Below are 26,732 nucleotides of genomic sequence, written 5' to 3'. Positions count from 1 at the left end.
TTAGATACACTTCACAAATGAATTAAATGTAACCCTTTCTTACCCCTAATTGTTGTTGATTGTTTTTTTTGTAGTTACCATGGTAACACCAGATAGACAGGTAGTGTGAATGATTCTCAGTGTGTGTGTGTGTGTGTGTGTGTTCTGACAGCCAAACCGGGGTCAAACTGTGGAGCAGAATCATCATGTCTCACTGTTTGTTGAGACTGGAAATTCTCACAGTCCAGTAAGCATCTCCCCAGATACCAGCAGACTGCCTGCAGTCTCAGGAGTGAATCATGTGTTGGTGTCTTAGCCAGCGCATGTGGCAGAGAGTCTGAATGTGTCCGTGTGTGTGTGTGTGTGTGTGTGTGTGTGTGTGTGCGTTGGTGTGGGTGTGTGTTTCTCTCTCTCTGTTGGTGGATTGTCGCCCTTCATCTGAATCACAGCTCAATACTTGCAGTGTCGGGGGTTGCGACTCAGAAAACCACACAGCTATTAAATATGGACACTGACTCACTAGCACAGCAAATTAATAAAGTCTGGAGCACACACACACACACACATAGACACACACACTAACACACACACACACACACACAGAGCTGAGGGTGCTCAGACATTGATGTCTGGAGCTGCTGTTTCACTGTCAGTGGGTGAAGCATCTTCCAGGTGACTGCATTTCCAGGTTTTAGCTTTGAAGAAACTCTGTCAGCAGGTCTGCTGTCATTCTGTTTGTCCCTCTCTGGGAAGGTTAATTGTGCATGAACACTTTTTCCTACAATACTTTGCTGCATATTTGAACAGTCATATGTGTTCACACCTGATTATAGTACAGCAAGCAGAATGGAATTCAGTCAGACTGATGTTTCTCAGAGGCAGAGCTGCTCTCGATGAAGTTTTAGCTTCATGAGAAAGATGAAGGTCCCATGAAGGTGGAGATGGAAACGCCCATGATACATTTACATATTCTATAATTATTACACATAACATCACAACAAGCTGAAAAATCATGTTTGCTACAAGTATGGTTTTAAAGGTGATAATGTATATATGTAGTATTTTAGCTGCTAAATGCTCCACTATGTCCACTAGACCCTCCTCCAAACTCCTGAAGGAACTCTTTGAGGCAAATATGTGATTTTGGACAATTTAAATAAGAAAGACTTGGCTTGGCTAGCTGGAGATAAAATATTATTATTTTCCTAAACTGGGATTCAGTGTGTTTTTTCAAAGACATGCTTGTTTTCATTAGTGACACTAAATTGCCCGTACCTGAGTGTGAGTGGATGTTTGCACTTTCTGTAGCACGAGCTCAGGCCTGGACTTCACACAGGGAAGAGAAATAGGAGGCGGACACAAATGATGGTTCAACATATTGTATTCAGAAGGAGTGTGTGTGTGGTTTTCTGCTAATAAACAAAGAAATTAAAACAACAAGCTGCAATACTGTTCAAATAATAATTATGAACAGTGCATCACGCAGCCTCCCATTGTCTTCTAAACAGGAATATACAGCCTAACGTACAACTTATTGTAGGAGCAAATATAAACAGCACACCTGCAGCTAATGCTTCACTTAGTAGCCTAGCATACATTTGAAATACATTTTAGTTAGTTATTCGCCACAGCCCCATCATAAATCAGAAGGGAACTATACAAACAGAGACATACAACCAAACATATGCAGCATGAAATATGTCCGATAACTAGGAATTAATGTCCTTTGACTGGCTTAATACAAAACCGGATCCAGTAATTACACAATTCACACAACAGTTAACTCACTGTTATGCTATCTGACCGCTTATGAGAATGTAATTACCACACAATCTTACATGAACTTCCCTAATGCACAACTTCCAAGGAGAGCAACAAGTCATCAATAGTAGGTACTATCTTACTAATGAGCAACACAATGCAAACTTTTGCATTAAGTTCCTCTGCACTTGACCTGACTGCTACTTCACTGCATCAATTAAAGAGCAAAACAAACTTTATCTCTAGCCCGTACCAACAAGTCAAAATATGTTCATAGCTTTTTGTACAGTTTCACTTTCTGTACATCTTCCTTGGCCAGTAGGCAGTTCTTGCTGATTTTCCGTCATGTCAGGAGGGCAGCGCAAAGATCAAGGTTTTAGGTCTTTGCCATTCAGCTGATTAACTCTCTGGGTAGTTATCTGAAGGAAGCAAGTATGTGTTCTAACTGCAGCCTCTAGTGAGTGACACACATGGTAACATGTCAGATCCACCAGTGACCTTGATCAAATCTCGTGCTACAGTTGTGTCACCAGCTGTGCCCGTCCTTACTGTTGCATTACAGAACAGCTCCTGTCGCCTTTTGGTTTTAAGGCCCTTGGGTTTTAATAGTTGCACCAGTTAAAATCACAATACTTGAATTTAAAAGTGTAATCCTTCTCTGTCGGTGTTTTTCGATGCCATATTATTTTCATTACTGGCATGCCATGAATCTTGGGATAGGTTGGGCCATGGAGGATTCGTTGCCCAAATAAAGAAGAACACATTTGTCAGCTGCATTTGAAGGAGTCTTCAAAATGGGACAGCCCAGTCGCGTCACCGTGACACAATCTGTGTTCAAATGCAGCCTCCAAAGGATGCGGCCCCTGAATTGGGGCACAGCTTAGTAGAGCTCGCTAAGAGACATAATCTCCTTTTTTTGATGATAGATGACTTTATTCATCCCCGAAGGGAAATTAGGTGATGGACAGCATTGCTTCAAGACATTACCAAAAAACAGAGGTGTGATGGTTGGAGCTTGTGTATTGATGAACAAGCATGCCAGTTGTTGAAGAAAATTCATTCAGTCCAGTTCAGAGTTTGCTGCAGTGGTGTGAGTTTTATTGTATTCCAGAATACGGTGAGCCTACTGACACAGAGCGGGTCTGAGGCAATAGACTGACCAAGAGTGAAGGGCAGGAGAACAGTTATACAGTAGGCACAAGCTGGGGGTCACACAGTATGTAAATGCTGATCGTATAGTGGTTACAGATATTGTAATTAGGTAGGGTACAGGTACAAAACAGAGGAAGGAAGGCTATTTGCATTACCGGACCTAAAGGTGTGATACACGGAGGGTGTGGTCACCTGTATGTAAATAAAGTTGCTTCAGTTGTTAAAGGCATTGCGGAGACCTCACAGTGTAACACCTATACCCAGATTAAATCACTTAGCAAGGTAGTGGTATTGTATGACAGTTAATGAAATTAACAAGGCAAGACAGACAAGTGTCAAAGTCCTCAAACGCAAAATGTCTATTTTCTTCCTCACAGTCAACTCATACAGTTGTTTTTATGGCTTAAAACCTTCTACATGTTTTATTACCGTTCATTCTAATATACAACAAAAGACTGAACTTGTTAAACTTTATTTAAAAAAGTCACAGAATCAACCAGCTCACCTGCTGTGGAGTCAGCGGGTGCTGTGGAGATCTGCTCTGTAGGCGGGGGGTTGCAGTGGATGTCGTCAGCAAAGACCCCTCTGCTTCCATCAGGAGAATCATGAGAAAGTCTTATCCTGACATCAAAGATCCCTCTGACCCCTGGCAACACTCTGCTTTGTACTTGATACTTTCTTTTTCATTTTATCTTATTCTTAGTTTGCATATTTGTAGTTTATGAACATCAGTACATTTTGTTGGCCTACTTTATCGGTCTAAGGGGTAGCTCAAAAAATATGCATCAATCTCACAAATTATTTTAGCCAGGATTCAAATTATTGGGGGGAGGGGGGTCTCCCTGATTAAGACTTGGATCCCCCCCAAGGGAGGGAAAAACAACAGGGAGGCTGCAACATTTATCTTTCTTACCTGTGATTGAAATATTGCAATATATTTCCCATTCCTGGAAGAATCTTGCAGTATGATTTCAGACACCCCTACAGTGGACTGTACCATTTCTCAACTTAAACGTTTAAAGTTAAACATCTCGTCTGCCTGTCTCACTCTCATACGGTCTCTGCAATTGAGAGTACGAACATGTTAATAGCAGTGGCTAACTATCGCGCTTGTTTCATACACTTTATTTTCTTACCAGAATTTCTGAGTTGCATAGTGTCACGTATATGAACACTAACATTAGCTAGTTTCTAACTTTTGCCTTGAGTCACAGTTTAACAACTAATATTAGCTAGTTTCTAACTTTAACCTTATGTTAGAGTATAGCTAACTAATGTGAGTTAGTTTTACAATTTAGCCTTATGATACTGTTTTGATAACTAACATTAGCTAGTTTCTAACTTTAACCTTATTTTAGAGTATAGCTAATTGACATTAGCTAGTTTCTAACTTGTATCTTAAATTACAGTTTAGCTGATTAATGTTAGCTGGTTTTTAACTTTAGTCTAAGTTACACTTTAGCTAATTAATGTTAGGTAGTTTATAGCATTAATGTGTGCTAATTTCTAACTTTTGCCTTAATTAACTGTTTAGCTAGCTGATGACAAACCCTTTCATTTCCAGTGTTAGTTTGTCATTTCATGAACAATATAAAATATGATCTTACGTTAGCCAACACTGCTGCTTGGTCATGAGCAGTGAGACGCTGGAGGATTAGTTGTTGTAGAGACACGTTTTGACATCAAGAGAGATTATGATTTCATTTAAATAGTCTTTTGTGTGTCTGTGGTGGATACAATATACAATAAATATAAAAATCCATGTGTACATGCTAAATAATTGTATCAGCAGTGGTAAAAAGTATTAAGTACATTTACTCTAAGGACTGCACTTAACTACCATTTTGAGGTACTTGTGCTTTACTTATTTCCATTTTTTGCTACTCGATACTTCCCCTTAATTAAACCAGATACTGTCAGAACTGTGACACTTTAGTCCAGTGAAGCACAGTTCCCTTTCACCTGGAGACCTGGTCTGATTTCAGCAGTAAAACCGGTACCTACAGTACAGTAAATGTGTGAAGTGTTGGTGGCGGTTGAGAGAACTCCCACATCATTTGATCCAAACACAATGTATTTTAGGGAGTAAATTGCAGCTGGCAGAACAGTACCCTCCTGCAGGCTCGGTCAGACAGTCATGCAGAGCTGTTTTTGATCTGGAGGACAAGCTAACAAGGGGAGGTTGACCAGGGTTTTTCATGATGGACAATGTAGTAAGCAGCAGGTTAGTTTTACTTTGTTCATATTCTGAGGCACTGTGTCTACTGGCTGTTATAAACTGACACCCTGCTGCAGTTTTCTTTGCACTGATCTTAAATGTGTCTTGATGAGGGTTAACTACAGAGTTCGTTATGGTCTTCACTGCTGGAATACTCAGATTTCACTAGATGAGCTTCAACATCAGCATCATTTGCAAGCAGGCTGAGGACATTTCGCTTCACCTGCACACTTTAATTAGCTCTAACTGGTTGCATGTTTTTCACTTTATTTGTTTGATGTTCTCTTTGCATGCATATTTTTAATGTCAAAAACCTTTTCTTAAGTACACACACAGTGTATTTACTTGGAAGTGTATTACCTGATTTGTCTTAAAATATACAGGATATACTGTATGTCATACAGAATTTAATTTATATCATTTTAACATCTTTAAAAAGTGCTAGTAAAATAATATTAGTATCTGTAAGACTTCACACTGATGGTGAGGGATATACAGTTATGGAATACAATACAAATGGTTATTGTCATGTCCCAGACTGTGTCTTAAGGTCATGTTTTCCTTGTTTCATGCATTTGTCCCTTACTTAGTTATCCCTGTGTCTCATTGTCTTCCCTTCCTAGTGTATTTAGTCTCTGTGCTTCCCTTCCTTTTCGTTCGTTATCCCGAGTGTTGTACATTTAGGCCATCATTCCTAGTGTTTCCTAGTTAATGATTGTGCTTGTTTCCTAGATTTTAACTTACTCCTTTCAGATCTGTTTGCCTTCCAACTGACTGCCTACCCATGCCCACAAATTTCAGTCTTCACACGGCAATTTCTCCCAACTATGTCGGCAGATGTGTCTTGTTTCACACAGTGTCACTTCCAAAGCACAAAGAGTGACAGAGGTACGAACTTCAGAGTGGCAGGAGAACCATCCAACTGCCCCATTGACTCCATGTTAACTGAGAGCAGAAAATAAGAAGGAAAACAGAGAGAGGGCCATTTTTAAAATCACTGCATCTCCCACGTTTTGACAATTTCACACAATCACAATCACACAATTTACCACTTTGGTGATAGGAGTTACCGTCTTTGACTGGTAAGCCTGAATGCAGATGGTGGTGTTTGTAAGACACTTGACTGACTTTTCTGTCAAAGTCCTGCTACAGACTGTTCCCACACCTGGAAATATGTTTTAGCACAGGTTCAGTCAGGACACATTCAGCAGTTCACAAACAACCAGACAATCATACATACATCATCCACACACACACACACACACACACACACACACACACACATTGCTATCTTTCTGTAATTTAGACTCCATTTGAAAACATATGTGATATGTTGATTTAAAAAAATAATTTTACCAGCCAGCAATGCCGCTTAGTGTCAGAAGCAAGCAATCCCAATGCAGTTACTGTAGAAATGACGCTATCTAGTATAATTTGATCAATACAAAAACTTTAAGCTTTAAGCTTTATTGACACCAAAGACTATCAGACCAAAATAAAAATAAATAGAAAAAAAACACCACATGCAATTTATTCGTAAATGGGGATGTGAACTAAAATGCGACCTACTGTCCTCAGTGGCACAACTGGTGTCCAGGTACAACTGCGCCACTGTTGCATAACTGTCTTTCTAGAGAAACAGTTTGGACACTGTATCTCCTGCTGCACACACAGTTGTTGGGAAGAGAAAAAGGTTTTTAATGGATTTCTCTCAGCAGCTAAAATGCCTCTCTGATTTCTTCCTCTCTCCCCGGCTGCTGCCTTTTTCTCTACCTGCATATCTGTCTCCACACCCACCTGTCTTCCTGTCTGTCTGTCACCAGCCAACATCCTCGCTTTCAGCTGGGACCCCCTTGGTTGCTATGGCAACCCCACCCAGGGGCTCACCTGAGCGGTTCCAGACTGACAGACGTACAGTCAGACAGACACACTGTGGGCAGGTGTGCATCATCATCATCAGCACTTTCGTCGCTGTGGAGATATCACCATGGAGACCCGCGTGTACGGGGGTGTGTCGCTGTGGGTGCTGCCTCGTCTGGCAGATGCTGGAGTAGGTGACTACACACCTCCCTACCTATACAATATCACCGCCATCATGTATTATGGATTTTCCCCCCCTTTGTTTGCCGCTCCCCTGCTGTCGATCGTAGCCACAGAGTATTTTTAGGTGTGTATTTCTGTTTTCTCTCTGCTTGCACATAACTTGACACAGCCAGCTCCACATTGATTTTGGCATGCGAGATCTCTCCCGCTCTTTCTGTCTTCTCCACACCTCCGTCTGCCTCTTTTCAGTGCTCCCTCTCCGTCTCTTCTCCTTAGATTTCCCTCCATCTGTTTTCCTCAGCCACTTTCCCCGTCCGCTCTATTCACTCTCTCCGCTCCTGGCACTTTGCAGTCTTTCCAGCACTCTCCCTTTTCTTCTATTCATCTCTCTCCTTCCTCCGCTTTCATATTCCCTGTGCCATGTCACAGCAGCTGAGGCCTGCCATGAGCAAAATATGTGGGTACCTGGATGTGTGTGTGTGTGTGTGTGTATACAATAAGACCAGCAGTCCTGTGGGGTGGGAGGCACAAACAACATCCACTGGGCAACAAACAGTATTTTTCCACTGATGCTAAAACACATTGCCATTTGGAGAAGAAAGAATGGATGTGGAGGGGGAGGGGTGGTGAGAAAAGGTAAGAAAATGAAACGAAGATACAGAGAGCGTGAGAGAGAGAGAGAGAGAGAGAGAGAGAGAGAGAGAGAGAGAGAGCCCCTTGGATAGTGTTAAAAATACTTCTCTGTTCCAGAGTTATATGCTTCTCTTAATTCTTGTGTTGCCTGTTTGTGTTCAGGTTTTTCTAGGTGTCTTTTCAAAAGGTAAAATTCCACCCAGCGTGGTCTCTGGATAATTCAGCCTCCTTTCATGCTGCAGAAGTCAGCTCAACACTGGAGACTACAGCTGTATTGATATCTGTGAATGCCGGGGTTAAAGGAGAAATCCATTCAGCAACACTTAACCACTGAAGAAGGAATGTTTGGGGGGGTACATTTGCATTTTAGGCCATTGTTGTTACATGGTCATATATAATTGTAATATCACAAAGTTCAGAATTTTTACATTGACAAGAAATGAGTGTTTTACTTCCTCTGGTTTTGTAATCATAGAGGGAGGTCTCTGTCTAGATAAGTGGTTCACAAACTGTGGGGTGGGCCCCACTGGAGGGGCATAGATCCACTGCATGCAGGGCGTGGATGAACAGGGGGAAATATGAAACAAAGTGCAGTGGAAATGATTGTAGGGAAAATAAAGAAGAGTTTTCTGATACTATTGTGAATATTGGCCTTTGTTTCACAAGAATTCTGTATACTTCCTTTTGTATTAGTTGCCTCCCCTATCATTTTTAATCATTGATAAAAAATTTTGGGTTGGGGGCATGAACATTTTTATCTTCTGGAAGGGTCCATTGGCCTAGATTCACCATTTTGCTGGGACATTGAAGACAAGCTGTGTCCCAATCATGGATGTATTATAAGACCTGGATGCTGGATCTAAAAATGGCGCCCATTCAGTTCAACACGAGTTTCTCGCCTGGCACAGACGCCGAAAAAGTTTCTGGCTTGGTTACTTCCGCGTTATGCGGCCCATAGAGACTGCACAGTAGTGTCTCTCCCATCATGCCTTTGGGCAATAAGAATGAGTGAAAAACGTTCTCGATCTGGCGCTGCGCGTTCACGAGTGCTCTGCTAGCGGACTTTATGATGTTTAACAGACTAATACAGGACTCGCTCAGGGCTTTAAACCACGGATTTAAAACGGCAACAGCAACAACATTCAGTGTGAAGCTTTAGAGCCTAAAGTCACATTTTTAAGAAATCATAACTAGGCAAAAATATTATGTTTAAATTGTCTTTTAGGCAATTTTAAGATATTGATGCTGCATGTGACAGATAACTACAACTCATCAGATAAAGTTATTACATTTACTTTCTCTCATTGAGAAGCAGATTTACACAAAACAAAACAACCAAAACTGTGCAGTGCTGTAGTTATGCTTTATGTCCCGTCATTGCTCTATCTATGTTTCACTGTTCTGTTTCACAGATATTTGATTTGAAAATGAAAAATATATCAAAATTATTTTTATAAAGATTTAATTTAAATGATGAATTCCACTGAACATATAGCAAACTGTATACTGAGCACACACTGAGGACGTGGGGAGTTAGAGGCGGTGATGAGGACGGTTCCTCCCTCAGGGACAGAGAGGGGCAGCGGGCTGCAGCGGCTCAGGCCACCGCTGCTGACCCGGAGGACGCTGCATCCAGGCCGGACTCAGTTATAGTTTAACCCGCTGACACAGAGAAGGTCATTCATCTATAAAATAATAAGGTGGTTGTTGTGAGCGGATGACAGGCTGGTGACCTGCAGTCAGGATGAGACACTGCTGCTCACACATCACAGAAACGATCCCAAAGAAGCTCAATGACTTAAATTAAAATACCTGAAGAAACTGTGACGGAGGAAGTGATGAAAAATCATATCGGCGTCTTAGTGAATCCAGTTATGCGGCGAATATATCGATTAAAAACAATTACATTCCTGAAAAAAAGTACAAGAAGTGACGAATAAATGTGGCAAAAAAAAATCACAAAATCAATGAACCATGATGTGTGTAGAAGAAAACTCGCCTTTGTGCCGTTTATTCACTTTTCACATTAACTTGTTCTCGTCCTGACGATGCTAGCAGTAACCTAGCAACCATGCTCGTTCCCGAGACACAGTGGGACCGCGGATAGAGTGCACGTACACAGTGGTGACGTCACTCAGAGAAAAAAGACTTTTCTGAGCTTTGAAAAACTTTTACACAGATTAAAACTCCATGGCTTAAAAATATACATTAGAAAGATTGATATTTGGCTGTGTGCACAGCTGGAGGTGTCCTGTTAAAAGTTTTACAGGCCTCTCTTTTACTATTGCGCTCTATGGGGAAATGCTGTTTGGACCACAGGGGGATTTTTCGCTGCAATACCACGAGTGGCCACTGGAAACAACTGGCTGCCAGGCTGAGCGGCGGCGCTGTGTCCAGGTTCTATTATACATCCATGGTCCCAATGCAGGTGGTCCAACCTATCCCAGGATTCATTGCATGTCAGTAATAAAAGCAAGCACCACCCACAGAGAGCCTGAGGATCACACTGTTAAATGAAAGTATTGTATTTCAGCTTCAGTTGTCAATATTACTAGGTGACAGGTGGCCGGGCGCAGTTGGTGACGCGAAGTGTAATCCTCCATAGCCCAGACTGTCGCATCATTGTGGTTTGGCCTGTGCCGTCTACGACATCAGTGACGGGTACGTCTTCCAAAGGACACGGTTATAGTGTAGTTAAAGTATCAAAACCAACATTTCAAACCTCTCACTGACTTAATCTTGCTCATGTCGGTTAATTTGGTTAATGCTGTCTCAAATGCTGTGTTCATGAACTGTCCCCTTAAAAAAAACTAAAGCGAAGCTGGTGATGTAGGTAATGTGAGTACAAACACTGAGCCTCAACCTCAACAGCTTCCTCCAGTGAAGACCACACTGACCAAAAAGAAGCCAGATTCAACCACTGTAGAAAAACTATTTCAGCCACTAAAGGTAACACCACCAATTAGTTTAATTGATAATCAATATGAGCTATGGTTTCAACTGTGTAAAACATTATATATTTTGTGAAGCACTGTGTGAAATATGTAATAAATGACCTTAAATAGTTCATCTGTGTGTTCTGAAATCACAAAGCTATTCTGTCCTTCATTAGAAAAAAATATCCAGGGTTTAATAGTTCAACATACTTACAGCACAGCCTTGTCTATACAAGTGTTTAAACAGGAGAAATCCATAAAAGGGGAGACGTAGTTTCTCCAACAGACTAGAATCCGCTGCAGCCCAGAGAGAAGCTGCACTTTAGCTCCTCTCATGTAGAGGAAGGTTATGATGTCTCAATGACTGAAAAATAAAAACAACCAAGTAAAGCCAAGTTATTCCCTGTGTCTCGGCTGTACACTAATTCTAACTTTATGTTTCGAGGATATTCACATCAGACAAGATCAAGTATGGTCTTAAAATGGTTGTATACTTCTATACATATTTTATATGTTGCTGCTTCCTAATGGTCTAAGTCTTAATATTGAATTCTGCAAAGGTGCAGTCAAAAACAAATTTCAGCTACAGAGGAAAATGAGGCTGTGTTGTTCAAGTAGAATAAAGTTGTTTGATTTTTAAAGTGTGAAGCTGATGGTGACGACTGCCAACTGGAAAAGAGAAAGGAAATTGTAAATTGATGTATGGTGGACTGTGCTCATTTTGAAGTAAGGTTTTGGACCAAACAATGGTGTTCAGCACCAGAGACAAGTTCATAGTAGAAAAGAAGTTATTTATTGTAGATTCTTTGAGCTGGGACGGCTGGGGCCTGGGACAGGCAGCTGTTAACTGGACCAGGATCAATGTCTGCAGCTGTGCACAGGACGTGAACACAGAGAGAAGCAAACAGGAAACACATGGGGAACACTGGAGGAAAAAGAAGGTAAACTAACAGACAGAGGTGACAGCCATGCTAGCAGCTCTGTGAGGCTATGATGTAATTAAACAAGCAGCAGATTAAACTACAAAAAAACCCATGTTAAATGTGATGGAAATATGGCATTATGTTTGGTTCCTGTATTAACTGGAGGAAGGTTTTGCTCTCCTCACTGGTCCACACAGGTCTGATGTTTTCAGATGCTGCCATTATTCGTTATGTGGTGGAATTTAAGTCACATTTACCTGTATTCTGTATGTATGAATATTCCAGCCTCAACTGTAACAGCTGCCAAGGTCAAATGGAGGCAAAGCACAGTCAGCAGACTCAGCGAGTTAAAACAGACAACAGGGCCTTCTGTCAGGCTGTGGTAATAAACTATAGTAATTAAATCTTGACATGAGGATGAGTATGAGTTTATGCATCAATGTAAGACAGAAGGGGGGAAGTCAGGTGGATGGTGCAGAGGACATTCCCTGTAAGGAATCATCAAGTTGGGCATGAGAGGGGGGGATGAGGTATGCTACATGTACCATATATACTGGGGGGTCCATTCAATAGTTATTGAGATATTCCAGCGGTGGGCTAACCCGCTGACCGAACTGGATTATTTGTCAACAATATTTTTAACATATGTTTAAGGGCTGTCACAACAAAATTACATTAACCATTCAGGTCATTTAGATGCTGCAGCGCTGTATTTAACATAGTGTAATCTAGTATTATATTGTTCTACCCTGACAGCTTGAGGCCACACAGTGGTTTATGGAACCAGAGCCTGTACTGCTGAAAAAAGCTTCCAACATAAACACATAAAGCTATTACTATGAAATAATGAAAGCAGTTTTTGTTGTCATATCCACACCAAAGTGCTGAGTCTGGGACATGTACAGGACACTAAGGTAGAAGTAGATGAGGCTAATTGAAGGAAAATACCAAACACATTAACAATAAAACTATATCATAAATAATGTAATGCTTTAAACAACCTGTAGTGATGCTGTTGACTTTTTAGCCTCCTGTTTGCTCATGTCTCAGCACAGGTTCTGTAAAGCAGCTGCCTGAATTTAAAACTGTCAAACCACTGACTGTCATCTCACAGATACTGTTTGTGTGTCCGCCGACACCACAATACCTTTGTGCTGCCTCACAAGAGGGGGGACTCCAGCCGAGTGGAGAAAAACCATCGCGCTCCATCAGTCATCTTGGCAGGAGGAACATCTCCAGTCTTCCCACCACCGGTGCTTGGACTCCATCAGGAGACTTGAGCTGTCATTTTTTAACGGCTAAGAAATTTCCTGTAAACTGTAGTTGCCCATAACTTCAATCAGGTGATAAAATCTTGACATCCATCCGTCACTGCAGCAGGGCAGAAGCAGTCAGTCTTCACAGACTGGGTCTTCAAAATCATTTTCACCTGTTTGAAAACCAGTACAAAACCTTTGTTTGCCTAAATGTCATTGAGAATAAAATTTAAAGGTCTCCATAATGAAGTTACTGCAGACACGGACTGAACATATCCTGCTGTTAGTGCCAGCAGCCTGGATTCTTTGCTGGTTAAGCTGGGGACTCCACAACGACAACAGAACTCTGTGTGAGCTTCAGGTTGTTGGTAGGTGCATTTTTTTTTATCTTTTGACATTTCTTTATCTGTTTCCCCCTGTTTCCAGTCTTTATGCTAAACTAAGATAATCACCACCTGACCTCATTGTCTGCTAGCTGTATCTGGGAAAATCAAGAACGTTGTTTGGACCAAAACACAAACATTATTCCAGCTATAGAGGGTGCGAACAGAACAAGGGAGAGAGGAGGGGAGATGGGGAAGCGGGCACAGTGAGAGATGGTAAATCTAGAATATGCTAACCAGTAGTGCCAGTTTAAGGATTACCAGGTGAAGGAGGAGGAGCAGTCTACCCACCCTTCAATGCCAAATCATGCAGGGTTTTGAACTGGATTGATTGGGACTGCAGATGAGGGACCGGTGATAAAAGCAAGTGCATGGACTAAACTTGTGCTGGCGGTGGCGTAAGGATGGCATATGCTCCACAACATAATCACATTGGCAGGAGAGATGGCGGAGGAATAGCCAAAGAGGAGAATGTCAGAAGAACAAAACCTGAAAAAGCAGTGCTATGAGGGCGTTGAGCTGCATTAACACTGGTGAAGCTTTACTGGTGAGACTGCAGTGTCGGACTGGGACAAAAATTCAGCCCTGGACCAGCCTGCACCCTGAATGACAGGCACATAGAGATGGCCAGGACTAATGGGGCCAGTAAAAACTGTCATTTTGATGGTCCACCATGCCACTGCTGCACCAGTCCACCAGTCTGACTATGGTGGAGGAAGCTGAAAGAGATGAAGATTGCCCTGTTTCTGCCTGCCAGGTGGGTAACATCAGCTTTGGCAATAGGTCAGAATTGATTTGTCTGCTTTGCTTTGCTGTGAATAATATAATGTCAAGTAAAACCAAAACAGTTATAGTCTACAAGTGGACGGGAGAAGTTTATCAATGAACAGTCAACTAACGAGCTCTGTGTGCTGAGAGAAAAATTACTCATATGGTTGCCCTCTACAGATACAGATACTCGTACAGTATCTTGCTCACCTGGTGGGGCTCCTACCATAAAGGCTTGGTCCTAACTGCAGCGTCCCTTACTCCCTCCCTCTGTATCATGGTATTTGTCTGCACAAGGTGTGAAGGGTTTTATATATATGAACACCTAAAAACAATGATGGGCCGATCCATATTTTTTCCATTTTTTTCCCATTTCCAATCCGATTCTGATACACAACTGCTGATACCAGTACAGATTCTGAGATCTTTTTATTTTAATAGTATTATTATTGTTGGTATTGTGTTTAAGGTTACATCATGAGGCTAAAATAAACCACACAGCATACACATATCCTCAAACATTCTGTTCCACTATGAGACAAGATGAGTCAATGAACCAAGAAGGTCAATGAACCCAAGAAAAATGACTGACTCCAATTTGAGTCGAAACGAGATTTAAGTCACTGAGAAGTTCCAATTTTGTCATTGTAATGAGAGTAATCTGTTGGATTGTTCATGTAGTACACATTATATTTAAAAGGTAAGAATGAAAAATTATAATGCATCCTAGAATAATCTCACTGCATTGAGTATAAAACAGAGGAGCAACATTTTTAGACAAGAGGCAAAAGGCTGCAGGGTACTGCAGACTCACCGATGAAGGTTGCATACAGTAGGAAAAACAATACAGTGTGTCAATTTGGCACTGACAGGACACACCATAAACTGAATGTGAGCCCATTTGCATGAAATGGATGAGACCTGATACAAAGTGACATGGCAGCTCAGCCGTCCCACTGTTTCCTCCTGTGGGTCGCTGCAGAGACGAGACGAGAAACTCCTGCACGAGAATTTAAATGGTCTTAAACAGAACTGAAAGTTGCAGCATGCCACAAAGTCAAAGCTTAAGACAAGAGACGGGTTTGTGTTAATGTGTGTGTTCGTGTTTGTGTGTGTGTGTGTGTGTGTGTGTGTGTGTGTGTGTGTGTGGCCAGCAAACTAATTCATTAATCTGGTTGACAGTTCTCGGCAGTACTGTCGGTGGTGAGGAATTACAATGAGACAAACTAGGCGTTGTTCGGCAGAGAAGTGATGCTCCTCTGACACCCGGCACCGTCAGAGGCGTTAAAAAGGGCAAGATTGTGTTTTTGAGGAAACAAGGGAAGACAAACATGAAAAGAAACTAAAAGAACAGCAGAGAAAAACCACCGGAGAAGACTGGACAAATCTAAAGAAAATAAAATGATCCATCTATCCATTCATCAGCTGCGCTGCTCATCCTTTTGAGGGTCAGGGTGAAGAGAATCCCAGTTAATACTGGGCAAGAGGTTGGGTCCACCTTGGCTGACATAGATATTCAACATTCACTCTCACATTTGAACCAAGGGGCCATTTAGAGTGACCAGTCAACCTGCAGGTCTTTGGACGGGGGAGGCAGCCGGAGGGAGCCCTCACGGGCATGAAGAGGTACCCCAGTGAGCAGGTCTGAACCCCGATGCACAGATCGATCAGCTCGTGATCGGAAAAGCCCCTTTTCAATGTGATCGGCTATGTCAAATTACCACTCACTCTTTGTTCACGTCATTGCATTTATAAACCACGTCCTCAAAGTGTTGTGAATAATGAAAAAATGAAATGATTGTTTTGAGTTACTGTGGCTGAATAAAACTCAGTTTAAACTCAGTAATGAGTTTAACTGTTATTTCTTCCCAGAAACACTTAAGACTTGTGTAATATCAAGGGAAATGTAGTTTTAGCAGCTTTACTGTTGTAAATGTAAGTCATGATTCCTAAAAGTGAGGAGATCATCAAAGTACTTCAGATATACTCATAAATCTAGTGCCTGTACAACATTTAAGGGCAAATTGAAGGAACCAGTGTCTGCCCCGCCCTGATGTGTTTCACCTGAGTCCAGTGATCTTGCCTCCCTTGTGTATTTGTCTCTGTGTCTTTCCCTCACTCCCGGTCAGTTCATCTGCTTTCCCTCTGTGGAGTTTCCTGTTTCTTGTGCTCCTGTTCTGTTTCCCAGTGTTTCCCCGGTGTCTCCTTGTGCTGTGGTGCTTTGGTTTTTGTTAGTTATCATTTTTAGTTCCTGAGTTTTGGTTTTGGTTTTTTGGACTTTGGATTCTCATCGTCCCCGCACTGGCTTTGTTTCTGCAGCTAGTGAGAATTTTGTGTTTTTTATCTGTTTAATAAATCGTTGAACTCTGCCAGCCCAGTTTTTGTTTTTTGTCTGCGCTTGGGTCCTGAAATTACTATCCCTGACAAAACCAGGCTCTGCACCGGCGACAGTCAGAGGTGGAGGCATTATGTTTTCAGGTTGTCCGTCCATCTGTCCCATTCTCGTTAACGCTATGTCTCTGTAATGGGTTTCTTCTTTTATATTTTGCACAAACATCGACTTGTACTCAAGTATGAACTGATTCGATTCTAGTGGTCCAAGGTCAAAGGTTAAGGTCAGTGTGATTGCACTCAACACTTTTTAGCCATAACTCAAGACTTCACACAGCAATTATGACAAAATGTAATGCAAATGGTTAATATTTGATATGACTGTAATCTGAAACTAGTCTGAATGGAGGAGGATACAAACGTGAGGCAGTAATTCGTCTGTTTGTGTTGCAGAGATAACACCTACACCATTTATTAGCAGACACATTTAACTAGTTTTGAACACACTGGCTTCAAAAAGCTCCAAGACACAGACAGAAACGTCAAAATGTTACAACCATGCCCGATCTCCCTATTATATAATGTTGATGATCAGGGGCATCTCTGCCATTTATTTTGCCTAAGGCCCCAACAGACTCTAGAATAGCAACTGAATGTCACCGCGCACAAATGTTCGTTACAAGCCGACAACTTCCTCCACTAAATGTAAAAGTAACTCATCAATTTCTAGGTAGATGGCAACACAACACAGGCTTAACTTACTTACTGACTTAAAAATGGGTCTGCAGACAACAGCTGGTCCTCCCTGTTTCATTGCCATCAAGCAAACTGTCAATCACCAGCCGAGCCTACTGCTCATCTGTCATTTTTAGCTCAAAGAGAGGAACAAACACAACAGAAATCATGCCATCTGACTGGGCACACACCAGCAGAAAAGACTTATGTGAGTGTTTGTGTTCCTCTGAACCAGTCACTGTGTGTGTATTGCCAGCACCTTTTAATTACAGCGGTCAAAGCGACAATTCACCTCGTGAGTAAGCTCCATCTGCAGAGATACAGATGTGCGGGAAAATGAAGAGGAGAAACAGAAGGTAGAGCTTTCAACACTGTGATGTGTAAACATCAGTCACAAAGGTTCCACCTCCTTTCGGTCAGTTGCAGTTCAGTTCCCACTTTATGGTTTTTACATCTCCACTCACAAGCATATGCAGACACACACATGCACACACGAACAGCAGCACACCCACACAAGCTACTACAGCTTATTCAAATTTCGTTCAAGCCTCCTGCTCCCTCGGGGCATTACAACATTACAGCAGTGGGTGGTTATTATTTCTCTTCTTCATCACCCTCTGATCCTGTTGTACACAGACGAGCACCCAGGGGTGGTGATGATTCATAGAGACCTAGGCCGGGGTGGAATAAAATGGGTGAGGGGACATCCAAAAATTCAGGTTTAACAAGCAGTTTAATGCCATCGTATTTTTATTCCTGGGCGTTTGATGCTTCGAGGCTTCAGATCTCACCTGAGGCCGCGAGCAGGTGACAGCGCCTCTGAGTAACATGCCCCCTCTCAGTTTGCTGTGTCACTGCTGACAAAATGATGACTGGAGCTTACAGCAGTGCCACTGATCTCATTCTGCTGAGGTCACAATCAACCCTTGATGATGAGAGGAACCACATTTCCCAGGGGGCAACTGTTTTCTTTCCTGGCAGCAGGATGCAGAGAGTGACTGTGGCTGACTTCAGTGATGATCTTTTCCATTTCATGACTGTAAATTTCAGTTATAATGTTCATTCCAGCCTCAGTGTGAAGGAGCAGAGGCTTTGTGTGTGTTTGACACAGAGACAAATGAGACTCACTTCAACCCTAACCCGAACCACTACCCCAGAAATGTGCTGTTTCCCAACCGGGGACACAGGTTGGACAAGCTTTCCCCAATTAACTGGTCTTTAGTCTGATGTGTGTCAACTGTGTGTGGGCGCGCACACACGACATAGCCTCTGCGAAGTCACCCACAGGTTTCTGAAGAGCACCACCTTGACAGCGCCTGACTCCGCCCCTAACTCCCAGCTAATCCAAAAATATTCAAAGAGGTGGAGCTGACACTTTGGAGAATGCTGGTTTGTGGCAAACATACAATAACCCACTTGTCACTCAGAGAGGCCACGCCTTCAATTCTCCATACCTTTAGTCCTTAATGAAATGTAAACAGGTGAGTTCTATAAACTATAAACTGTCATGAAGGAGGAAATTATCTCTAGAGACCAGAACAGTTTTTGTACCAGGCTGTAAACATGTTTATTTCTGCTGTAAAGTTGGACATTTTAATTTGTTGGAGCCAGACTCTAGTGGTCATTAGAGGTCTTAAATCTGGACATTTAAGCATCACTTAATTAAACCAGGTTGCAACACACCAGTGTTTTTTATGTTGAGATTATTATCAATACTAGCTACAAAAATACAACATATAAACATTACATCGACAGTAATATACAATGTGATATATCATGCATTAATTAATACATGTGTTTCTCTTTTACAGTATATTATATTATTAATAATATTAATGATGGTCTGGCTAGAACTTTTAAGGGGGATCACAGGAGTCATGACCATGGAAATAGTAATTAATTTCATTAATTGATATCTAAAACAGAAATTCATAAATAATTTTATGAAAAAATAATCAAATAAATAAATAAATAAATCAGTAAGTATTCAATTAATTGATATTTTGGGCATTAAAAGAGAAGTTACAAAAAATTACAAATAAAATATAAATTGTTCAAATTAAAAGGAATTTATGTTTCAGACTGTACTACTACTTTTGTGAAGTTAATGCTAAGATGTCTACTTCAGCTGTGTCAAAGGGCTGTTTTGTTTTCAAGCCAAGCGCTAAGAAGAATGAGGCTTTTAAAGTCACAGTAATTAAACCTCTACTTAAAAAGCCTACTCTTGATCCTGATGTTTTAGCCAATTATAGACCTTTATCCAACATCCCCTTCATTTCCAAAATCCTTGAGAAAGTTGTTGCAAACCAGTTCTGTGATTATTTGCACAGAAATGGTTTGTTTGAAGATTTCCAGTCAGATTTTAGAGTCCATCATAGCACAGACACAGCTCTGGTTAAGGTTACCAATGATCTCCTCATAGCTTCAGACAATGGACTTGTCTCTATACTTGTCCTGCTAGATCTTAGTGCTGCATTTGACACCATTGATCATAAGATTTTATTACAGAGACTAGAACATATGGTCGGCATCAAAGGAACCACACTAAGCTGGTTTAAGTCATATCTGTCCGATAGACTCCAGTTTGTTCATGTTAATAATGACTCTTCTATCAACACTACAGTCAGCCATGGAGTTCCACAAGGTTCTGTGCTAGGACCAATGCTCTTCAGTCTATATATGCTTCCTCTGGGAAACATTATTAGGAGGCACCAGATAAATTTCCATTGTTACGCAGATGACACCCAGCTGTACTTATCCATGAAGCCAGGTGAGACCAACCAGGTGTCAAACTCCAGGTGAGTCTTAAGGACATAAAAATCTGGATGACCAGTAATTTCTTACTCTTAAACTCAGACAAAACTGAAGTTATTGTAATTGGCCCAAAACACCTCAGAGATACACTATGTGATAATATACTGACTCTGGATGACATCACCTTGGCCTCCAGAGCTACAGTCAGAAACCTTGGTGTCATTTTTGACCAGGACTTGTCCTTTACTTCACATATAAAGCAAGTCTCTAGGACAGCCTTCTTCCACCTGCGCAATATTGCTAAAATCAGACCCATTCTGTGTCTAAAGGATGCTGAAAAGCTAGTTCATGCATTTGTTACTTCAGGACTGGACTACTGTAACTCTTTATTGTCAGGATGTTCCAGTAACTCAGTAAAAAGCCTCCAACTGATCCAGAATGCGGCAGCACAAGTACTGACAGGAACTAGGAAACGAGATCACATCTCTCCTGTGTTAGCCTCTCTGCATTGGCTCCCTGTAAAATCCAGGATAGAATTTAAAATCCTCCTCCTCACCTACAAAGCTATTAATGGTCAGGCACCATCGTACCTTGGAGAGCTTATACTTCCCTATTTTCCCAATAGGACACTTCGCTCTCTAAATGCAGGTCAACTTGTGGTTCCCAGAGTTTGTAAGAGTAGAATGGGGGGCAGAGCCTTCAGCTATCAGGCTCCTCTCCTGTGGAACCAGCTCCCAGTGTGGGTTCGGGAGGCAGACACCCTCTCTACCTTTAAGATCAGGCTTAAAACTGTCTTGTTTAGTAAAGCTTATAGTTAGGGCTGGCTCGGGTATGTCCTGACCCATCCCTTAGTTATGCTGCTATAGAGCTAGACTGCTGGGGGATTCCCATGATTCACTGGGCTCTCTCTCTCTCTCTCTCTCTCTCTCTCTCTCTCTCTCTCGACTACTTTATGCCATTAACTTTGTATTTTTTCTCTCCCGTAGTTTGTGCTTCTCCTCTCTCTCCCTCTCTCTGTCCTCATTCTGCAGGTCTCTCTGCCTCTGGAGCAGCAGGATCCAGATCCACCACTACTCATCTTTACTATTAACCACTGTTACCTGTCATTATTATTGATAACACCATTACCTACACAGCTGTTCCTGGTCTCTCTCTCTCTCTTTTCTCCTCTCTCCTCCCCCCACCCCCCCTTTTTTCCTCCTAAACCCAACCGGTCGAGGCAGACGGCCGCCCACCCTGAGCCTGGTTCTGTTGGAGGTTTCTTCCTGTTAAAAGGGAGTTTTTCCTCGCCCCCTGGCGCAATACAAATAAAATTGAATTGAATTGAATTGAATACAGCCGGAATAAAATTTTTATTAATTAAATAAAAATCCTGTGCCAGTTTGATAGGTGTGGTTCACCCAACCTAACTGTTATCATGAACAACATAGACAAATAAGGCTACCTATGACTGCACATGGATAACTTGGAGAGAGTCAGGCTGAAACTGGCAACTGGTTATTTGACATAATGATACAGTTGCATGTAGCAACACAATTAGTTGTTTTGGCTCTGTGGTTTAGCTTATTTGGTTTAAAATGAAATAAAGCTGAGATTAAAGCTTTGACTTTAAATCCATACTGGATGAACAGTGAAGCAGCCACTGCCTCCTTTGCATATTCTGTCAACTGCAGGGCAGAACAGGAAGATGGCAATTTTTAAAGTACAGCTACAGTAAGTTTTTTATGGCCCATCAGTGGGATGCTCTTGACTGACCTGACCTCCAGTTGAGCAGGCATGTCATTCACTGAAAATCAGACAAAAGTTTAGTATGTAGATGGGGCCTGGCAGAGCATTGCTAAAAGCTACAATTTAATACTGTTTGTGATACACTCAATATGTTTCCATCTGTAAATAAAACACAACTTTATCCCCTGGCATCAACGCGCAGAGGCATTCCCTGTGTAGACCTCCTGCTTTAACAATCATCAACACGAACGATCATTGACAGAGTTGTTTCGATACAGATACCTGGATTTGGTATTGACGTGTATGCACTGTTTCAATAATCCACATAATTGATTAATAAACTTTACAGTTTAACACTAAAATAAAATAGCAGTTTTTTTTTCTGGATATCTGTTCTTCTTTGCTCATGTTTTACAAAAGGTTTAACCTGAGCCACAGCAACCGTATCACATCCATGCAGGGTTAGTAGTGTACAGCTGCTACACAATGGTATTGTATCAGTACTCAGTACTGGTCGTTACACAAGTTCAGGTATCAGCATTGGTATTGGGGAGAATAAAATGGTATTGGAACATTTCAAATCATTGATTGGGTTGAAGATAGCAAGGACGTTGTTGAGTAATTCAGGAAATAAGCAGAGCTTTGTAGAGAAAGGATGAAGCATCAACGGTTATGAATCTAGACTCTAAATGGTAATGCAGTTTTTGTGTGTGTGTGTTTACATGTGTGTGTTGTGTGTGCTTGGTAAGTCGCAGAAGGTCTGGCCTGCCTGAGGGTGGTACTCACGGCTCGGTGTGAAAGATATGGGGGTGGCACTGCTGAACAGCCTGAGAGAATATTCTGTCTGAGGTCTGAGATGGAGGGAGGATGGGAAAGAGAGTGAGAATGATATATATCCACACGTGCACACAAGCAGCTGGGGAGTGCCTGATAGAGTGAGAGGGGAAAGAGGAAGAGTGAGGAAAGGAGAGGAAGGGAGGGAGATAAGCGCCTTAGAGGGTGGGAAAGATAATGACAGATAGGGAAAGCAGCATGGAGGCCGAAAGTGAGCGAGTGAGACAGACACAGAAAGAGGAAGAGAAAGATATAGAGGAGGCGAGAGGCTGAATTTAATAAATTAGATCAGGCGCCTTGCCGGTTTCCTAGCAACCCAGACAAGACGAGCCAGGTCTGGCCTGATCTGTGCTCCAGAGTAAAGGTCCTTTTCCTCCGCCTCTTCTTGCATCTCCCTCCGCTTTCTCTTCTTCTTACTGCTCCTCCTCCTCCTCTGCTCAGTCATATCAGCACTAGACACAATCACTCTTCCAGTCATTGTTACCGACAGTTATATTTAGAAGCAGATCCATGTACTGAGGTAAAATAGTGCCAGTGATTTACAACTCTGACAATTAGAGGAAACAGGCTTGGTTGTTTCCTCAAAAAACATGTCACTGCATATCCTTGACTTTTCAAAATAAAATTACTTATTTGCCCTGCTTATTTAATTTGTACATCCCCAAAGTCAAACTGTCCTTTCTGCTACTCCTTTTTCCAAGAGCCCCTCCAAGATGCCAAGATGCCACCTTAATATGGTCAACCTCTGGTTGGATCTCTGAAGGCAAATTATTCCCAGGGAGGGGCCAGACTCATTGATACACATGATTCAAACAACCCTGATGGGGATTATTTCTAAATGTATCACTTCACCTGCATCAGGGAAATCGTGGCCCTCTCCTGAAACCAGACCTTGGAGGGCAAATTGCTGGCAAATGTCTGATGGCTTGGTCTGGACCCTTTGTGGGCACAGCCTGAAAAAATTACATGGGGCCGCCACCCTGTGGGCCCACCACCGGCAGGGATAAAGATCGGGGTTAGGTTTTGCTGTCTGTGATAACAGTTGATGTTGGACAGTGCACTGGATTCCTGTTTTCAAGTGCTCCATAAGTAGATTATCCCCCTACTGTTCCTGCGTTCCTGCGTAACTCTGATCCACATCCGTTATTTCACTGTCGCCAAACTAAGTGAACAGTTGTCAAAGATCAACTTAATTCATCCGTTTGATTCCAACCTCTTTACTATGTGTTCACAATTACACCTCATTCATTCAGCTGCTTATAGACATTTAGCTGTAAATAAATCCTTATTTATCACCAAGTGTTCCAACACCATCCAACCCCCCATTCTCAAAGACCAGCTAGAGGGGACCAGCTCCTTCATGTCCTGGATTGTAGATTACCTTACAAGATGACCACAGTACGTCAGGCTGGGTAACTGTGTCTCAGAGACAGTGGTGAGCAGCACTGGGGCTCCACAGGGGACTGTTCTGGTTCTGCTACTGTTTACCTTGTATACAGCAGACTTTAAATACAACTCTGAGTCTTGCCACATCCAGAAATACTCGGATGACACAGCTATTGTGGCGTGTATCAGGAATGGGCAGGAGGGAGAGTGCAGGGAGAGAGCCAGCTCTTTTTCCTCAGGAAGATCAGTCAGTGGTGGAGTGTGTCCTCTTTTATGCTGCAGTCTGCTGGGGCAGCAACTTGTCAGTAAAGAACACAAGGTGACTGGACAAGCTTGTTAAAAAGGCTGGGTTTGTGCTTGGTAGGAGACTGGACTCACTCATGACTGCTGTGGAGAGACGTATGCACTGTAAGATGCAGGCCATCTTGGACAATACCAACCACCCTCTCTGCTAATTGGAGTTGCTAAAGCAATCAGCTGTTTGGGGAGGCTGCCGGACAGACCTGGTAGACCCAAATGCTTAGTGGGCTGGGTCCCTGGACTTCTTTTGTATCCTGTGGGAGGTCAGGGACATGGAATCTGAGCGGGCCATGATTAAACCCTCTGCTTTGGAGGCAGCTGCACAGAGTTGCAGCAATATGAGAACCCATTGGTGGATACAAACGGTGAAGGAGACCGTCATGGTGAAGAAGAAGGCCTTTTGGGCATGGTTCTCAGGGTTCTCCTGAAGCAGTAGATGGGTACCAACAGGCCGGAAGGGCTGTGGCTGTGGTGGTCATGGATGCAAAAACCTTGGTGTGGGAGGATTTGGGGAGGCTATGGAGAAGGACTTTTGGTTGTCCTGAGATAGACCCATATCAACAAGTCTATAGATCCCATCTGGCCTCGGGATCAGCCAGAAAAGGTTGCTGGGAAGAGCAACATCTGTCACTGCAATCTGCCTTGGGATAAGCAGTAGAAAATTGATGTTGGGACAATATTTCCAAGTGCTGACAACCTCTTTGATCCCAATGGGGTATTGCCAAATCAATCAATATTTAAAAAATGGGTGACACACCCATTAATAAATCAATGAGCTGACAGGCTGTTTGGTGTCAGGAATGGCTAAACCATCGAAGCTGCCCAATGTTGCAAACATTAGTCGTCGGCCGTACACACCTCTCAAATAACAGGTGTAAAAAGACAATAGTATATCAGTGTACAACTAATGAAAACAGTTCTGAGGGCAACACTCTTGCTGAGGTGACAAAGTGGAAACAGAGGTGAGTAACCTCAGGTTTTACAGAGTACTGATGGCATTAGTGTTATGATGGCATCAGTATCGCTGTCCATACACTATGCAAATTACACAGTTCATGTCATTTTTGTCTGTTTACTGAGTCATACCAGTGCAGTAAGATCTTTTGAACCTGTTTCCAGTACAAATTTACTTGTTAAAGAATTTTCTGGAATCAAGCACCATATTCATACATTCTAGTGCAGCAGTCTGCCTTATTCTGTGTTGCTTGAAAAGACAGAAAATACTTGATACATAATGATTTTTATTGAAAACAGACTAAATATATTTTCATATATGACATACATATTCATGACTCAATAATACTTAAAGTACTTGATGGAGATTTTTTTTTTAGTTTAAATCAGACATTTATTGTGGCTGAGTTTTGCATAGTATGCAACTAGCTGAGAAAGAAAAAGATCAGGCTGCATGTGTGTTGCTGTCAGCGCTGTCCTGGAGGCTCATTTGAGCATCAGACCTGCACAGTTGCAGTGAGTCACAGCACAGAGAAGCCAGGCAGACTGTGGCTCAGATCTGCATTTTGTAAAAGCTGTTTGATAGCTATCTGCCGGCGAAGCTACAAGGCATGACGCAGCGAAACAGACTATTTCTAAATGACTGAAGCTGCAGCGCATTGCTCTGCTCTACCCAGTGGCACCAGTATTAGAATATATTCTCTGTGCCTTCAAGCCTGCATCCGAATCACCTCAGAGGATCGGTGGCCTTCATTTGGACCTGATTTTCTGATGATGATGCACCTTCCGTCTGATCTGACCGTGACTGGATAAGTGAAAACTCCGGTAATCAATCCTGTGATTCACCAGTGGGAGATTCTGAGTCAGTGGAGTGGCTCACAGGTCTGTGGAGGCCCCACCCTGCCATGTTCTGTTTAATAGGCTCATGTCAGAGGAAGGATGGCATTACTGTAGCTTTATAGTGAATACCCTGAGGTGTCTTCTAAAGTTAATTGTTTGATATCCAACTAATGATATTGATAAACCGCCAAGGAAGGATCTGGTTTCCCAGCCTCAGTGGGTGGGGATGCATTTTCCCATCTAAGACTGCAAATAAATCCTCCTCAGTGAGAGGCAGATACCTTGATTGATGTAATATTCTTATACAAATCCTGGTGGAGCTCCTTAAAGAAATGAATTAGAATTCCTTCAGTTTCCAAGGCTCATCAACAGCCACTGTACCACTGAGAAGAAACTTCATTATATCCACCTCAATCTCCAAACAGCTGAGTGAGACAAAACCGGCCTCAGAAATACATTCACATGAGCCTGCATATTCCTCCTGTATCAATCAAAGAGGGGGGATAAGAAGAGATTGGATGTCTTTTCTGGTCGATACATGTGTCTTTGGTAGCTGCCAAAATGGAAACATGTCTCATGTTACATGTTGGTTTCAGTTTGGTGTCTTCAAATGAAATAACAAAGATGCAAATGAGTGTAGATATTTGTGCTAAGGACTATGGACATTTCCACATGGTCCTCATCTCCTCAACTACACATGAGTGCCCTCCGGTGGTCGGGTTGGGAAACTACAGAGGCCCTTTGTTGAACACAAGTGCGTAGGGATCATTTCTCTTCCTGGCAGAGGGCTGACAGCTTTGAAATGATAAGGGGAGCTG

General features: G+C 42.2%; 2 long non-coding RNA genes across 2 annotated transcripts; both read left to right on the top strand.

Annotated features, from left to right (window-relative positions):
- The first annotated feature begins 3,007 nt into the window (after window positions 1-3,007).
- On the top strand, window positions 3,008-8,653 carry LOC139613755 (uncharacterized). The gene is made up of 3 exons (XR_011686820.1): window positions 3,008-5,116; window positions 6,934-7,277; window positions 7,949-8,653. It is a non-coding gene; the product is annotated as an uncharacterized lncRNA (long non-coding RNA).
- A 349-nt stretch (window positions 8,654-9,002) lies between these two features.
- LOC139613833 (uncharacterized) lies at window positions 9,003-16,860 on the top strand. The gene is made up of 3 exons (XR_011686831.1): window positions 9,003-11,663; window positions 12,760-14,041; window positions 15,235-16,860. It is a non-coding gene; the product is annotated as an uncharacterized lncRNA (long non-coding RNA).
- The last annotated feature ends 9,872 nt before the right edge of the window (window positions 16,861-26,732 follow it).

The sequence above is a fragment of the Trachinotus anak genome, unplaced genomic scaffold (genome assembly GCF_046630095.1).
Source record: "Trachinotus anak isolate AG129_WGS33_773 ecotype Australia unplaced genomic scaffold, CSIRO_AGI_Tana_v1 ptg000032l, whole genome shotgun sequence".
In the NCBI taxonomy this organism is placed as follows: Eukaryota; Metazoa; Chordata; class Actinopteri; order Carangiformes; family Carangidae; genus Trachinotus; species Trachinotus anak.
This window is presented reverse-complemented; position numbering and strand designations above follow the sequence as displayed.